This window comes from Aquarana catesbeiana, linkage group LG07, assembly GCF_042186555.1.
Source record: "Aquarana catesbeiana isolate 2022-GZ linkage group LG07, ASM4218655v1, whole genome shotgun sequence".
Classification (NCBI taxonomy): Eukaryota; Metazoa; Chordata; class Amphibia; order Anura; family Ranidae; genus Aquarana; species Aquarana catesbeiana.
Window position 1 is genome coordinate 124,873,591 of NC_133330.1, and position 18,657 is coordinate 124,892,247.

Genomic DNA, 18,657 nt, shown 5'->3' on the forward strand with positions numbered 1-18,657 from the left:
TTATATATGCACCATAATCAGCATTTCTTTTTCCTCCCATAATAATATAGCTATCAATAGGGTGTTATAGTTTACATCTTAGAACTGTCAGCATTCGGACTATATGTCCCATCAGATTAAACCGGCAATATATTCTCCATTATCCACACATCTTCCTCCTCCATTCTCCAATACACTCTCTCGGCATCTACCTGTCATATCTTTAAACACTTCTTAGCAGCCTCATCTGTACCAATTCCATGGGGCTTATTCCAGGCACATCCAACCACGGGCCCCACAATCTGTCAAATTTTCCAGGGCTGCCCCTGTGCTGGTATATATATTTTTCCATTATAAGCGTTTTTCCCATATTTAGTATCCATGTTTTGCTATTAGGTGGCGTGGCAGACTTCCATCCCATCAGTATTACCTTCCTAGCCTGGAACAGCGCACGTGCAAAAGCAACTCTCGTCACCTCCTCCGTGATCACCCCCTCCAGAACTCCCAGTAAGCAACACAATGGATCTAGGGGGACATTGGCCTGGAACACCTGATTTAGTGTAGCCAGGACCTCTGTCCAATACCTATGGAGTTTGGGGCAACGCCAGAGGAGGTGAATCAGGTCCCCAGACGCCGCCCTGCATCTGCCACATAATGAGTCTGGAGCTTTGCCCATTCTATGTAACCTTACAGGGGTATAATGTACTCTCAATAAAATATACAGTTGGGAGACCCTCTGTGCCACGTTTAGTGAGCAAGTGTTAACTGCTTGCAGAGCTTCTTCCCACACCTCCCCCGACAAGGGGCCCACATCCGCCTCCCATTGAGCAGCCGCCTTTGTGGGGTACCCCTCTAACAATGACGCTAATAACATATTATAGCATTGTGAAATTATACCTTTAGTCTCTGACGCCTTCTGCATTATATGAAAAACCGGTGTGGGGGATTGGGACCAATCTGTCGCAACCCCCTGCGCTTTAATTGCATGCTGTAATTGTAGATAGTAAAACAACATACTGGTAGACAAAGAATATTTATCCTGTAAATCCTTAAACGATAACAATGTTCCATTACTGAAAATCTGGTACATATGTGTGATACCCCTGCAGCGCCATCTGTGCCCTTGTTGGAGCTTAGCAAGCTCAACATATGTTTTATTTTCCCATATCGGGCTATACTTAGTAAAGCCCGAAACGTTTTGTAGTTGTTTAGCTTTGTTCCATACCTTTTGCAAAAGTGTATATGTGGGCATTTGTTTGTTGGGTCTTTGGAAAAGGTGAGCCTCCAATCCCTCGGGTATTGACTCCGCCCCTGTGCCCACCAGCATAAGCTTAGCAGACGAGCCCAGCGGCAGAGGAGCCATGGCACCTATCAGATGCTGCAGTTGCGCCGCTAGGTAGTATATCCAAGGGTTGGGTAGGGCAAGGCCCCCCCCCTCTTTTGAGCGCTGCAGCTGTTCTAACTTAATTCTGGGGGGTTTGGTATGCCACAACAACAGCCGAAATAAGGAGTTAACCACTCTGAATATCTTCAGCGTAATAACTACCGGCATGTTATGTAGCATGTATAGAAATTGTGGCATCAGAATCATTTTTATGAGATTCACTTTTCCTGCCAGGGACATCTTGAGTTTATTCCAAACATTTATTTTATCTCTAAACTGCGACATCAGAGGATAGACATTTAGGCTGCAAAAATCCGTAAGGTTAGGTGAGATGTTTATACCTAAATATTTAAAGGTAGACACTACAGGTATCTGAGTCGGGGGTCTCACATTAGTCATCGGGGAACCATCTATAAACATTAAGGCAGATTTAGTCCAGTTGATAGTGAGGCCTGAAAAACGGCCGAATTCAGTTATAAGTGACATTGCCTGTTCCAGGGATCCCTCTGCGTCTTCCAAAAACAAAAGCATGTCATCGGTGTAGAGCATGATTTTTTCATGCAATTCACCATATCGGAAACCTCTAATCTGTGGGCAATCTCTCACCTGCGCCGCCAGGGGCTCTATAGCCAGTGCAAAGAGCAGGGGGGACAGAGGGCACCCCTGTCTGGTCCCCCTGCTCAACCCAAAGGCATGAGACATTCGATCCGCCATACGCACTGCTGCCCGTGGTGTATCATATAGCAGCCTTACCCACCTGATGAACCTGGGCCCAAACCCAAACCTGGCCAGAACCGCCCACAGATATCTCCAGCACACGCTGTCAAATGCCTTATTGGCATCAAGAGACAGCAAGGCTCTACGACCCATAGATTCCGAGGGGGTCTGCATGTTTAGGTATAGAAGTCTAAGATTGGTCGCCGTAGACGTTCGAGGCATAAATCCTGCTTGATCTCAGTGAACTATTGTTCTAACAAACCTATTAACCCGTATGGCCAGTACTTTAGCTAGTAATTTAATGTCGCTCTGTAAGAGCGATATAGGCCTATAGGAGCCCGGGTCTAAGGGGTCCTTACCCATTTTCAACAGTAATATAATGTTAGCTTTAGTCATAGTGATTGGTAGCCTTCCCAATTTAAAGGATGCATTTAATACCTCAAGCAGTTTAGGTAGGATTATTTCGCCATATTGGGTGTAAACCTCCATGGGAAGCCCGTCGTCCCCGGGGGCCTTGCATGTAGGGAAAGAGGCAGCTGCCTCCCTCAGTTCGTCTAGCGAAATTGGTGCTTCCAACTCCCCCCTCTCCTGGTGGGTCAGAGTTGGAAGCGTTATAGTGCCCATGTATGTCTGCAGCTCCTCGTCCGTATAGCTGTCACATGGCTTGTATAACTCTGCATAGAAATTGGCTAGCTCCTCTATAATTTTCTCCGGATCATTCACCAGGCGTCCCGAGGAGCTACGTATCGCTCCTATAGCAGGGGACGACTGTTGAAATCTGGCTATTCTAGCCAACAATCTACCAGTTTTTTCACCCTCTTCGTAAAATGCTTGTTTAGTAAAGAACCGTTTACGTTCCGCGGCGGAGGACCTCAACCGGTCCAGTCAACGTCAATGTATATAACCTGCAATGTAAAAACACATATCTACCCAAGGAATCAATAACAGTGTCTAATTCCTGGTAGGCCAAGGATTTATGTACCAGGACACTCACCCCGCGAGAATATGCAGTGTGAGTGGAATGGTAGGCCTTGCCCACCCAGGAATACTGCAGAAAACTGACTGTATCCTTTGTTAGATGAGTCTCCTGGAGGCTCACTATTGCTGGGTGAAATTTTTTCAGACATGTGCTTATCATGGTACGTTTCAAGGGATCATGGACACCTCGGACGTTCCATGTCACAACTGGGGTGTTCGCCATGACTGGTACTGTAAAGTGACATGTCCTGGGTGAACTTGTTTCTTCGCCTCCTCCTCTGGCAGTAAAGGATCAGTACATGTCCCGATGACCCAGACTGTCCCGGCATAGCATTCAGCGTTGCCTTGCAATGACGACCTGAGGCATCCGTTGAAGAATGTGCGTGGTATCTCCATATTCAAAAGTGTCCTTCCTAACTGAAACAGTGTGTTCCGTAATTTAGAACCTATTCTTTGGATGTGAGCAACTGTCCCACAGCGGTCAGAGGGGGATTACCCCGTTCCGTCTGTGCACCTTAAGTTGTGCCTTAAACTTGTGCCAACCGGGCACATTTTAACCAGCCCCTTCAACTGGGCCAACACTTGAGTGTTCAAAAAAGTTCCTGTGGGTACAACTATTCCACCTTGGTGTTTGACGTTTCTTGGTATATCTCTTGTGAACAAAGCTCTTGTCACGCGCTAACTTTGTAAAATAGTAACATTGTCCCGCAAAATGTGTTTTAGACTATAAAACGTCTAGTAATGACTGACCGATTTCCCAGCTCCGTGTAGTGTCGTTCACTCTCCCATATCAGCCTCTCTCCTCCTCCTTAGATCCTGTTCATTGCGATCCAACCAGGCGGACGCTTCGGCTGCAGACTCAAAGAATGCTGACTGACCTCTTGCCGTAATGCGTAATTTAGCCGGGTATAACATGGCATATGTGACTTGAATCTTCTGCAATCTTTTCTTTACCTCTGCAAACTTGGCCCTTTTGCGCTGTACTTTGGCCGAGAAGTCAGGATAGAAGGAAATTTTTGTTCCGTTATAGTGCACTGCACCCTTTTCCCTGGCCAATCGAAGTATTATTTCTCTGTCCTTGTAGTTCAGGAGTCTGGCCAGCATTGATCTAGGTGGATTGCCTGGGGGGAGGGGTCTCAATGGTGTACGGTGTGCTCGCTCCACTGCAAAAAGCGCGGTAAAAGCATCTTTGCCGAATATGTCCTGTAACCACATTTCTGTAAATGCTGTGGGGTCCCTTCCCTCCACCTTCTCCGGGAGCCCCACTATGCGCACATTATTCCTCCTGAGATGGTTCTCAATGTCGTCATTTTTGGCGTTGGCCTGAGCTGCTTGCTGTAATGCACTCCTAGTATCCCTAGTGAGGGGGGGTAATATATCCTCCACCTCACTGATCCTTCCCTCCACCGCTGTGGTTCTCTCCCTGATCTTTTGAATGTCATGACGCAGGAGAGAAACAGTCTCAGTGAGGCTCCCAAATTGCACTTTCAGTCCATTTACAGACGCTGTGCAGCACTGCACCGCCCGTAGAATATCACTTAGTGTAGGCTGCTGTACCTCTTCCTGCATGGATTCAGAGCCATCTGCATTAAGGATCAGGGAGCCCTCTAATGGCAGCGTGTCATCTAGTGCCATGGCGCCGCCTTGTCCCTCAGTCTCCATTGCCAGTGACTGCTGATTCAGGAGGGAGGCACCGCTCTGTCCCTGCATCTTTTGGGCATAGTATACCATGTCCCTGGGCTGCTCTTGCCGCCGCTGCTGCTGCTTCTTTCTCCCCCTTTCTGGTCATTCTAGGCCTCCGGAGCCGTTCGCCGGTGGTGTGGGGCGTCCTGCGAGATTGCGGTGTGCTGGTGGGTCGGTTCTGGGTTCGGATCGGTGGCGGGTTCAGGATGTAAGAAGGATCAGTGGCGGGAGCTCCGTGTAATGCGTCCGCTCACATGCCCGTCCAGGCCACGCCCCTGACTCCTCCTTTTCATGTGAAAGCGCACTCAACTAGAGCTGTTAGTGCTTCTTGGGCAGTGCATCACCAGGCCTCCATAGCTCAGATCTGTAAGGCTGCGACTTGGTCTTCAGTCCATACATTCACCAGATTCTATCAGGTGGATGTACGAGGGCAAGAGGATACCGCCTTCGGGCTGCAGTTTAGTTCCTCTGGTCCGTTTGCGGTCTATTTTCTGATCTGTGTCTCCCTCCCCTCAAATGAGCATTGCTTTGGGACATCCCACTATGTAATGAATACTCTGTGTCCTGTGTATGATCAATAAAATAGGATTTTTAAATACAGCTTACCTGTAAAATCCTTTTCTTGAGAGTACATCAAGGGACACAAAGCTCCCGCCCTTCTATGGGTTTTACGTGGTTACCTATTGCTTTGCTACAAATCTGGGGTCCTCCCCATATGGGAGGGGTTATATAGGGGAGGAATTCTCCTTAATTGGGGTTAACCAGTGTCCAATCACCGATGGTGCCTATCTAACCCACTATGTAAAGAATACTTTGTGTCCCATGATGTACTCTCAAAAAAAGGATTTTACAGGTAAGCTGTATTTAAAAATCCTATTATAATTTGTCGGATATTCTTCCCCTTTTAAACTGTTGGTAAGATACAGATCATACGAATATTAATTAATCTTTTTCCCTCAAAATTGTAGGGATTGTATTTTAGTTTACGTGGTAACCTTATCATGTACAGTGTGTAGGGTAGTTTTATAATTAATAATTTTCTCATATTGATTGTCTAGGCTGTGTGTATTGAAGCCGTGTTTGGGGGAATTCAGATATAAGACCTGTATTACAACAATTTAAATTACTGTGGTCCCAGGGAAAGTATTTATCGCCCCATTCAATTTAGTAGCTCTGTTGGATTAATATTTCTTTCAAATTGACAATATCTATCTGTTGACTCCACAAGACATACTTTGGATTCCTTCCAGCCGGAGAAATTCAGAGGACTGTTTCCCAGAGCGACAATGCGCGATTGCCGCAAATATTTCTTTAACAGAACCATTTGGGCTCACCTGAGTTATTTGTAATATATTAAGAAGAATAGTTTTATTGCCATGTCGATGTTTTTGATAATGTGTGTGAAATATTAATTACCAGAAATCGCGGTTATGTATGAAATTGTGTAACTATACTTGTAAATTATTAAAATCAAATTATTTACTTATTAATTTTATTGGGAGATATTTATACATTGGTAAGAATTCCCCATAGATTAACAAACTCAGGAAATTATTGTGGTATGTTATTGATTATCTGAACAAAGTTCACAATTTTACCATAAGTTTGGAGGCACTGAAAAAAAAAAAAATACTGAGATCTTAAATTTAATTCCCCATATGTATTATTAAAAACTTAAGTGGAGTCCTTGACTATGGTGTAACCGAATATATTCATAAAAGATTAGGCCTAGGAGGCAATTTAGAGAAGTTTATCAAAGAGGAGAAAGAACAGGCCCAGAAGTTAAGTGATAACATTTTTATTGAAGATGGCCAGGTTTACCAAATGAATATGGCTTTTAGTAACACAAAAGACACAAAAAATTGAGACCGGCCCCACACTATATAAGGCTGCCTGCATGTCGGCCCCGTGTAGTGTGTTGTTGGCGTGGACGGAGAGAGTGTCATTTAGATTGAACAGACCGGCAGGTTATTCAGTTTGCTGCAGTGTATTTAATATATATATAAAGACAGTCTCGTGTGTAGTGTATAGATATATATATAGATATATATCTAGATATAGATATATCTAGATATATATCTAGATATATCTAGATATATATATATCTATATATATATATATATATATATATATATATATATATATATATATATATATATATATATATATATATATATATATATATATATATATATATAGATATATATATATATCTAGATATATATATATCTAGATAGATATATATATATATATATAGAGATAGATAGATAGATAGATAGATAGATAGATAGATAGATAGATAGATAGATAGATAGATAGATAGATAGATCTATATAGATAGATAGATATATATAGATATATATAGATATATAGATATATAGATATATAGATATATAGATATATAGATATATAGATATATAGATATATATCTATATATCTATATATAGATATCTATATATATATCCACTGTATCCAGTTTAGCTATATCTGACTGCAGGCCGTTCCTGGTGTACTTTTTCTAATATACTACAGGCAGTGTACACAGTACACAGTACTGTGCACCCATAGTGCAGTTGCTACTACTTTCTGGTGGTGTACACAGTACACCCATAGTTATTACACTTCTGTTAGTGTACACTGTTCCTGCACCCCTAGTGCAGTTGCTACTACTTTTCTGGTGGTGTACAGAAAACAGTACACCCATAGTTGTTATTACACTTCTGTTAGTGTACACTGTACCGCGCAGCCCTAGTGCAGTTTCTACTACTTTTCTGGTGGTGTACACAGTACACAATACATACAGTGCACTCATAGTTGCTATTAGACTCCTGGTGGTGTATACAATACCGTTCACCCCTAGTGCAGTTGCTACTACTTTTCTGGTGGTGTACACAATACAGTACATCCATAGTTGTTATTACACTTCTGTTAGTGTACACTGTACCGTGCACCCCTAGTGCAGTTGCTACTACTTTTCTGGTGGTGTACACAGTACACAATAAATACAGTGCATCCATAGTTGTTATTAAACTTCTGTTAATGTACACAGTACAATGCACCCTTAGTGCAGTTGCTACTACTTTTCTGGTGGTGTACACAATACATACAGTACACCCATAGTTGTTATTACCTTTCCGTTGGTATGCACACTACCGTGCACCCCTAGTGCACTTGTTACTACTTTTCCGGTGGTGTGCACAGTACACAATACAGTGTAGTGTGGTTTTGCTAAACAAAATTTACAGCGTGTCCGGAAGGCCACCAAGGAGAGGCAGACGCTCACAGGCCACTAAAAGAGGGCAAGCAGGCTCTGTGTCTACAGTCGACAGTGCTGGTTGTGGACACGGTGCATCCTCAGCACATGGCCGTGGGGTACGCTTGTCCTTTTTTTCTGCAGCTGGCCGCGTTATTGAGCCACAACATGCAGAATAGTTGGTGGAATGGATAACAAAGCCTTCCTCATCCTCCTCATCCTCTGTCACCCAGGCTCAGAGTAGTTTGCTTGCCAGTGCAGCTGCCAAAGCGGCCTATTCCATCGGCTCCATGTCAACAGTCAATCCTTCCCTAGCCCCACCATCATGCACAGAGGAGTCCCCCGAACTATTGGACCACAGTGTCGGGTACATGCTGCAGGAGGATGCGCAGTGATTTGAAGGCTCCGATGATGGTACCCAGGTTGAGGAAGGGAGTAACATGAGAGGGGGTGCCCAAGAAGGTCAAGAAACTGGCAGTCATGTTCCCTGAGCTGCAGCATACTGCCAAATTTGCTCCAGTGATGAGGAGGGAGGGGATGATGAGGTTACTGACTCTACTTGGGTGGCTAATAGAAGAGAGGAGGAGGCACATCTCCAATGAGGCAGGATGCCCTCCAGGGGGCAGCTCAAGGGCAGCCACCCTATTGCATCACACCGCAGAGCTAAGCAGGTGCAGGGCGCTGCTGACTCCCCACATATTTTGAAAAGTTCTTTGGTGTGGGCCTTGTTTTACACGTGAGCAGCAGGTCGCACCGTTGCTGTTTGCAACATATGTCTGAAGCGTATCAAGCGTGGCCAAAACAGCAGCCGCTTGGGCACCACACGTTTGACCAGACATATGATGACATCCCATGCAGTCCGTTAGCAACAGCACTTAAAAGACCCACATCAAAGAACAAGGCAGACCTCTCCTTGCTCCTCATCAGCTGGGATCTCCAACCCCATTATACCTCCAGTCCTCTCAGAAACCTGCACTGAGAGGAATGAAGGTATAGAAATAGGTGTCCCAAGTACTTGCGGCCAATCTGCTACTGCTACACCAACATCGGATTTTAGCAGACAAATTTCCCTACCCCAGTTGCTAAACCGTCAAAAGAAATTCAGTCCCAGCCATCCACATGCTCAGCGTCTGAATACTAGCTTGGCCAAATTGCTAGTACTGCAACTGCTGCCTTTTCAGCTGGTAGACTCTGCCCCCTTTTTTTTGTGGAATGTGCGGTTCCTCAGTGGCAGGTTCCCAAACGCCATTTCTTTTTTAAGGAAGGCCATTCTGGCTCTCTACCAGCAAGTGGAAGGCAATGTCTTGGCCTCATTGGACAGGGCAGTCAGCAGTAAGGTGCATATAACTGCTGACTTATGGTCCAGCAGGCATGGACAGGGACGTTACCTTTCTTTCACGGTGCACTGGGTAACTCTGCTGGCAGCTGGGAAGGATGCAGGACAGGGTTCAGTATTTTTGGAGCTTGTCCCGCCACCACACCTCCAAAATGCTAGTGGTGATTCTGCCACAGCTCTCTCCTCCACCCCTCCTCTTCTTCTTCCTCTATGGCCTCTTCCTCTGCAGATTTCTCCTCTGAACCAGTGGTGCTCCATAGGCGTTCAAGGGGGCTACGCAAGCACTCAGGCAAAAAGATGCCATGCGGTGCTTGAATTGGTCTGCTTATGGGACAGGAGCCACACTGGGGCAGAGATTCTGTCAGCTCTGCAGGGGCAGGCTCAGAGGTGGTTGACACCATGCCAGCTTCAGCCAGGAATGGTTGTATGCGACAATGGCACCAACCTCCTCTCCGCCGTCCGACAGGGACACTTGACCCATGTTCCCTGTTTGGCTCATGTCCTGAATTTGGTGGTGCAGCAGTTCTTGAGCAGGTACCCTGGCTTACAGGATCTCCTGAGGCAGGCCAGGAAAGTCTGTGGTCATTTCCACCGGTCATATAATGCCAGTGCTCGGCTGGCTGACATGCAAAGAGAATGCAACCTGCCCAAGAACCGCCTCATTTGTGACATGCCCACAAGGTGGAACTCAGCGATGCGGCAGCGGCTTTACCCGCAGCAGAAAGGACCGCCTGTATACTGCTGCTGTTCTGAGTATATAGGGCCTGGGGGCCCCACGCTTTTTTTTTTTTAAATTTGGTGCGGGGTTCCCCTTAATATCAATAACAGACCCAAAGGGCCTGGTACTGGGCTGGGGGGGGCAACATTACATTACAGCCGCAAGCAGTTTTAAATGACTTTTATTCTCTTAGAAATGTCATTTTGTGCAGGGACTGTTCTAAACACGGGAAAAATGTGCCACTTTACAGGCATACAATAGTCACCCCCAGGCACAATATTTAAAAGGAATATTTCACTATTATTGTTTCACTTTAAGCATTATTAAAATCACTGCTCCCAAAAAAACGGCCGTTTTTAAAACTTTTTTTGCATTGATACATGTCCCCTGGGGCAGGACCCGGGTCCCCAAACACTTTTTATGACAATAACTTGCATATTAGCCTTTAAAATTAGCACTTTAGATTTTTCACATTCGAGTTCCATAGACTTTAACAGTGTTTGCACAAATTTTTTGCCTGTTCGCATGTTCTGCCGCGAACTGAACCGGGAGGGGTTTTCGGCTCATCCCTACATATGGGCAGAAAAGGAAGCCTAGGACCCTAGTTAAAAGAAATGACACCCCCAAAATGATAAAATTCTTAAAAGAAACCGTTCCCATTTTTTCCAAGAAGGGCTCCCCAACCATCACTGACCATCTAGGAACCTACGAACGTACCTTAAAAATCTTAAACATTCAGGACGATCATACCAAAATTGAGTTACTGCCATGGATATTTGAAGAAAAGTACAGACAATTATTTGATTCATTACAGGCCCTATATGGTCAGTCATGGAGGGAGATTAAACAGAGGTGTCAAATGGAGTTTGGGCCCTACAAAACTGTCACCGCTGCCAAAGCCGCAGCCTATAATTTAAAATGTGGCCCTAATCAGAGTCCCACAGAATTTCTGTCCGTATTAAGAAGCGCATACTTTCTGGCTGAAAAGGACCCCAATCCGAACCAGCCAGAATTCCAGACTCTATTTTATGAAGGACGTTCCCTGGATTGGTTAGTCAGAGAGAGTGATCACCTGTACTCAATCCAGCAGTCTAGCGGAGGTGGGGTGAAAAGAGAAGCCAAACCTAACCCTAAAACCATAGCAGCCACTACTGTGACCCCCCCAACCTCTTGGTCTACAAGCAGAGAGGAAATCATATGCTGAGGCAGTCCGAGATGGGAAACCCATGGGACCTCCCAGAGTTTCGCCCCAGCCACAGCAGATGATGGAGGACAGACAGAGGTTGCCAGGTTACGGTAGTGAGGGTGAAAGGGGCCCCGGGCACAGAAATAGCCAGAGGGGATATCTGCATGGGTCCCAGAACAACCAACAATCAAATTTGAATCAAGATCCCAATTCTAATAGATACCCTATCTTAAACAGAAACCCTAATTTTAACAGAGACCCCAACTTTCAAGGGTACCCAAGCTTTAACAGAGACCCCAACTTCCAGGGATACCCCCACTTTAACAGAAACCCCAACTTTCATGGGCACCCTGGTTATTGCAGAGACCACAACTTCATAAGAGTCCCTAATTTTAATGAAAATCCCGATAATCGCAGGGCACCTCCCAATCAGGAACACGTCAATCACCCCAGGGTTGGTGTAGCTCCCCTAATTCCCCAAAATCAAAGGGAACCACATTAACCCCTGAGAGAAAAGCCACAGCATCAGGACCAAAGGAGTGGTTATGAGTCTGATGCATCTCTGCAGTCCCATCCTGAACGCAACCAGGTCAGGCGAAATGGGGCAAATCGCCAAAGTACCATGGGCCGACGAATTGAACAAGTAGAGACACAGATTAATTGGATGTGCGAATAATTGACACACCTGATTAACTGCCAATCTGCTAACCATCTTTTTTAGGGGCCGCTCCTGTGACCAACCCAGGGTCACAGAATGCTTAGAGCCCCAGATAGTCCTCCAGCAGGAGACAACCCTGGGTGCGATGACAGGAGACACACACCACACCCCTGACATGCCCCTAAACAGGGGGATCAGTGTTGGATTGTTTATTCTGCTCCTGTTTTTCTGTATCCTTCTAACCCTTCTAATATAGCTGAGGCGCTGGGAGTCGTTGTAAATGACCAATCGGGCGGGATGCCTCCTACTCCGTGTGCTTCCATCTTGAGTAGGCCCCCTCAGGCCACCCCACAGGAATCATAAGCGTAAAGAAGCTGTGACATGTGGTGAGATAAATGCCAACTGAAAATTACTGGAAAGCCCACAGATCCTCAACCACGCTAATTTCGTGTGAGTTGACTGAATCTGATGGAAGATATTTCACTACTGTAAAGGTACATGAGGCTGGTGATCACCCCATCAGGTTTGATTGACACAGGATCCCAAGCAACCATCCTGTCGTAGGAACAATTTAATGAAGCAAAAAAATTCAATGCTCAACAAACCAAAACTTAGGAGCTTTGACGAGCTTAGGACCCCGGGGTGGGGGGAGAGCCACTGCAAGTCATGGGTACTGCCTGGCTTAAACTAATTAGGTAATAAGGAAATTAGGCACCCTATTATTATTGCAAATCTCCCACACCATCACATAATTGGAATGGATCTCCTTAAGAGGCTCAACACAATTGTTGACTGTGTGAACCAAGTAATGTGGTCACAGGTCAATTCCCCGATTAAATATGAAAGACTTAAAACTCCCCATTCCCGGCGACACTGCCACCTGGTGGAAGAAAGGCCTGGTTCCCTAGAAATCCACTTCAGGAATAGTCAGTTCCCTGATGTTATGGTTATCCAACCTGACAATCATGGCCTGGGAGTAGGAGATGAGGACCATAAAATTTTTAAATTCCTCAGAATAAAATAAAAGAGATCTCCCTCCAGGATAACGTACTGACCATATCCTTCTATCAGGAAAATAAAACTAAGAAAGAGGAAAACCATGCCCAGTTCCTGACAGAAGTGGAAAGGGATAGCAACAACCTATTTATCCCTATCTGGATAAACGCTCTTAATAGGTCAAAATATGCCAAAATTGGTCTAAAGCAAGAGCATAGCTTTGTGAGCCATGGCCTTGTTAGCCACCTTTCTGATATAGAAATGATCAGTTTCTCCACTCCTCAGCTACATTGGATGTCAGATGCCCTTGATGACTCTGAGGACCATAACTCAGTTGCTAGATGCCTTTTAAATATCACCATAGGTAATAAGACAACCACCCACGTGTTCATAGTGCTGGATAATCCCCAATCCCAAATTTACCTTGGCAACGACTTACTGCATTGTTTTTCCACCCAAATTGACCTGATAAACGACTGCTTATGGAGTTGACTAATGGGGGACCCCAAGGAGTACCAAGATATGACCTCAGCCCTGACGTTCCAGCAACAGATGCCTTATGCTGTTGAAATTCAGGTAGCTCGAGAAATTATCATCCCCAGGAGCATAAAAAATTTCCTACTCCCTATAAATGTAAAAAAGGGACAAAAACTGAAGGGGTCAGATGCATTAGTATGCCTGTCCCAGAGAATACAGGAGGAGGGAATAATACCCACGCACCTTTGATCAATACACATCAGTCTATAATATCCATCTATGTCCACAACCTCTCGAACCAGGACCTTAACCTAACCAAGGGCACCCTTATTGGCCTTGCGGTAGACGGATTATTAAACGTTTGGAATCACTAACCAAGTGAGTCATACCAGATGAATATTTATCTGAGGAGAAATTAATTGAACAATCGTTCAGTTCTTTACCCGAGGGTATGTTCACCATAGAGTCCATTTACCCCTTCGATTCTAAGGATAGTACCTGTAGAATTGAAGAGATGCCTCTCGTCTTTGATCAACCAAAGAACAAGAGTACCCTGAGGGACCTGACTGGGAGAGAAGTACACATCGCATACCCAAGGACCTGACCACCAGGCTTGAAGAGGCCTATGAGATAGGGCAACCTGAAAGCTCATAGCCCTAGCCGATGCATACACCAATGATCTTGAGCAAAAATTGCTCCGCTAACTTCTCTTTGAATTCCAGGAAATCCAGAATCCAGACCGACCCTCAGGCCCCACCAGTATTTGTAAAACAGTATAGACTTCCGCTAGCCTCCTATGAGTCTCTCGCCGAGATCATTAGGAAGTTACGCGGACAGGGTATAATTAGGCCCATTCACAGCTCATACAATCACCCCATCCTGGGGATTTTGAAAACCAATGGACAGTGGCGCTTGTGCGCTGATCTCCGACAACTCAACAAGCGTGTCTACATGTCAGGATGGCTCATCTCTTACATAGACCAGTGCCTTGCCCAACTCCAGAGATCCCAGGCATTCTCTGCCCTCAACTGTGCCCTGCCAAGGGGTACTGGACCATAAAAGTCAGTGAAGAAGATCAGTATAACTTCATGACCTAAGACCAATGACCAATTGGTAAGGAAACACGAGATCACTCTATATTTTAAGAAAACCAAGGGCCACTCCAAAGTCCTAGGTGAGGAAAAGGAGGGGAATGATCAGGCCGATACCCTAACCAAAGAAGAGGCCCTAACAGGTGAGTTGCTAGGTATAGGTCATCTCTTAGGCTCAATACAGTGAGAAGCTGTCACTAGACAACAAGCTAGGATGACTGATGATTCAAATGTATTGCAATGGTGTCATGAAAACCCCAGTGAAGATTTAATCACAGCCCAAAAGGAAGACCCAATAATTGGTATATTTTTTAACCATTTAGAACGCCTGAACCAGAATCCCCTTAGTCAAGAAAATTATCCTGGCAAGGAAGGTTTACGTATATTAATGAAATCCAAATCCCAATTTACGCTGCATCAGGGATTGTTGATCCACACCTCAAAAGGGGGTATCCAACAATGGGTAGTCCCACTTTAATTCAGAGGTTTAATGCTACAGCCCTACGTCTGGGCACCGCAGAGAGAAAATCACCTGAGATCCTCAGGGATTACGCCTGCTGGCCTCATATGCTGTATGATGTGAAGGCATACTGCAAGGCTGGCTGCTTAATATGTTCTCAATTTCAACCAGATTCGCCCACTCATAGGGTACCCCTTCAGCAAAGGGGATATGCATGCCTTGGTCAGACCTTCAAATGGATTTAATTGGGCCTATAACTAAATCTTCACAAGGGAATCGATATATGTTAACTGTGACGTGTTTTTTTACAAAGTATGTTGAGTGTATTCCAGCACCAAATAACAGCTCCGACACATGTGCCGTCTTATTAATAAATCATATATTTTCAAGCTTCGGCCTTCCCCAGAGTATAGAGTCTGATAGGGGTACCCATTTCACTAGTGAAGTAATGACTAAACTATGGAAAATATTGGGCATACAAAGGAAATTACACATCGCTTATCGACCCGCCCCTAGTGGTGGAGTGGAACGGTACAATCAGACAATCGTAAACATACTCAAGAAATTTGTCAAGGAAACAGGCAAGGATTGGGATGTAAAGCTTCCCTTAGTCCTGATGGCCTTAAGGGCAACCCCGAATAAGGTCACAAAAATGTCACCCTTTGAACTCATGACCGGAAAGCGGATGGTCCTGCCCCAACACCTCTTGTACCGCACAACTGAGCATAATTTGGTCAATGCCACCACAACTTACCAATATATAGAAGATTTACAGAAACATTTACAAAATGCATTCTCATTCGCCCAGAGAAATATTGAAAGAGCCACAACTAGTGCTAAAACTATGCTATGACCTTAAGACCACCAAGTAGGAGTATGGAATTGGGGACAAGGTATATCTCTACAATTTCGCAAGGAACTAGGTAAAGGAACGGAAATTCCTGCCGTCCTGGAGAGGTCCATTTAACATTGTTGACAGGATCTCCCTCATGGCATATAAATTGCATATTCCATGAAATGGTGAAATCGGTGAGAGATGGGTGCACATCAATCAATTACGTGCTTGCCACCCCAAGTCCCAATTGCAGGTGCTGGAGGACTAACCCTCCTGCCCCTCCTTGGTGATATATAATTAAATACCAATATCTTTTTATTACTATATGATACTCAAACTGTCTATTTCCCTTTTACCAGTGTATACATGGGTGCAATGATGTCCCTGTCGCCATCCAAACTAGTGATCGGAGGGTATAGTGACCGCATAATCAAACAAAGGCCCAATGATTTCCCAGGGTTCCAAACCAGAAACCCGACCACCCACCGCCCCAGGAAACCACTGTATGGAAAGTCCTTGGTATTCTGCTATGGATGTCATGCCAGGACAGGCCAGCCTCATCGCTCGACCAGGACCTTTCTCCGGGATACTGGTCCAGGAAGCTCCCGGATTCATCTTGATGGACAAAAGAATCACCACCCATCAGTAGAGGCTACAAACAAACATCTGATCATCGCCATGTTATGGAGTGAATTTTTCATGCACGTTTCCCTTACATGCCTGGAATGCAAAGGGGGATTTTGTCATGGCCGAGATACTTCAAAATATTATATTTTAGAATTGGATAAGATCCTTTCAGAGCAGACTGAGAAATCCCTGAGATGGTCGAGAGCTAAGTTCCTGCTACACAGTAACTCAGCCATGTTTGCGAAAAAACTCAATCTATACAAACCCCCCACACATACAAACTTAGAAACCCCAACGGAAACTTGGTCTCCCACCCCTCGGAGGTACTGCAGATATTCTCTAAATTTTACAAGAACTCCTCTGTCAGAAACCATGAACCAGACCAAGAAAGAAGTACAGTAAAATCACACTTGTTTATTAATAAAAATAAAAAGGTAAATAGAGTAAGCGTAGTCAAAGCATAGCCAGAGTCCAGTAACCGGATCGGGTAGTCAGCCAAGCCAGAGTTCAGTAACCAGATCGGGTAATCAGCCAGGCCAGAAGTCAGGAATCCAAGTAGAGGAACAGCAAGCAGGATAAGGAGCCAGAAGGGATGTCAGCAAAGCCAGTCTTTAAACAGGAACGCAGGAGATGGTTTCTTGTAATGTGACCAAGGCGAAGGCAGGAATGAAGTGAGCTGGAGATCTTTAACCACTTAACAACCGGCCCATAGCCGAATGACGGCTGCAGGGCGGTTGCTTAACTCTGGGAGGACGTACTATGACGTCCTCCCGGAATTCCCCTCTCGCGCGCCCCCTGGGGCGCGCACCCGAGCACATCTGTGACCGCCGGGTCCGGAGGACCCGGCGCATCACGGATCCCGGTAAATGGCCGCTGATCGCGGCCGTTTACCATGTGATTGCGCCGTCAAATGACGGCACGATCACATGTAAACAGACCGGCGTCATCTGATGACGCCGGTTCCTCTCCTCCCCTCCCCTCCTGTCTACCGATCGGTACACTGTGGAGGAGAGGGAGATGGATGGATGGCTGCAGCGCTGTTGGCTGGATGTGTAGTGCCCACAGCGCTGCACAGAGACATCCAGCCATCCATCCATCCATCCATGCTCAGCCAACCCTTCTGCTGTGCAATACTCTGCAAAGCCCACATTACTCTGCAATACTCCCATAATACTCTGCAAAGCCCACATTACTCTGCAATACCCCCATAATACTCTGCAAAGCCCACATTACTCTGCAATACCCCCATAATACTCTGCAAAGCCCACATTACTCTGCAATACCCCCATAATACTCTGCAATACCCCCATAATACTCTGCAAAGCCCACATTACTCTGCAATACCCCCACAATACTCTGCAAAGCCCACAATACTCTGCAAAGCCCACAATACTCTGCAATACCACACATTACTCTGCAATACCCCACATTACTCTGCAATACCCCTACAATACTCTGCAATACCCCCACAATACTCTGCAAAGCCCTGCCATACCCCGCCATACTCCGCCATACCCCGCCATACTCCGCCATACCCCTCCATACCCCGCCATACTCAGCCATACCCCGCCATACTCCGCAATACCCCGCCATACTCCGCCATACTCCGCCATACTCCGCAATACCCCGCCATACTCCGCCATACCCCGCCATACCCTGCCATACCCCGCCATACCCCGCCATACTCCGCAATACCCCGCCATACTCCGCAATACCCCGCCATACCCAGCCATACCCTGCCATGTTGAGCCATGCTCGGCTGTACTCAGCCTCTGTATTAGGCCAGGCTGTGGAAGTCTCACACATGTGGTATCGCCGTACTCAGGAGGAGCAGGAGAATCTATTTTGGGGTGTCATTTTTGCTATGTACATGCTATGTGTTAGAAATATTGTATAAATGGACAACTTTGTGTTTTAAAAAAAAATGCGTTTTAACCACTTCCCGCCCGCCAGCCGTCATACAACGTCCTTGACTTTGTGGGGGGATATCTGAATGATGCCTGCAGCTACAGGCATCATTCAGATATCAGCTTTTTCAGCCAGCGATTCCCTACACCATAAGAATGATCATAGCGGCTGTTCCACTGCCTGATCGTTCTTACGGGAGGCGAGAGGGGATGTCCCCCCCTCCCGCGCTTCTACCGACTCACAGCTATGATCGAAGCCAGGATTGTTTTTTTTTTTTTTTTTTTTTTAATTTCAGGCTTCCCAGCCTAGAGGTGAGATGTGGGGTCTTATTGACCCCATATCTCACTGTAAAGAGGACCTGTCATGCCATA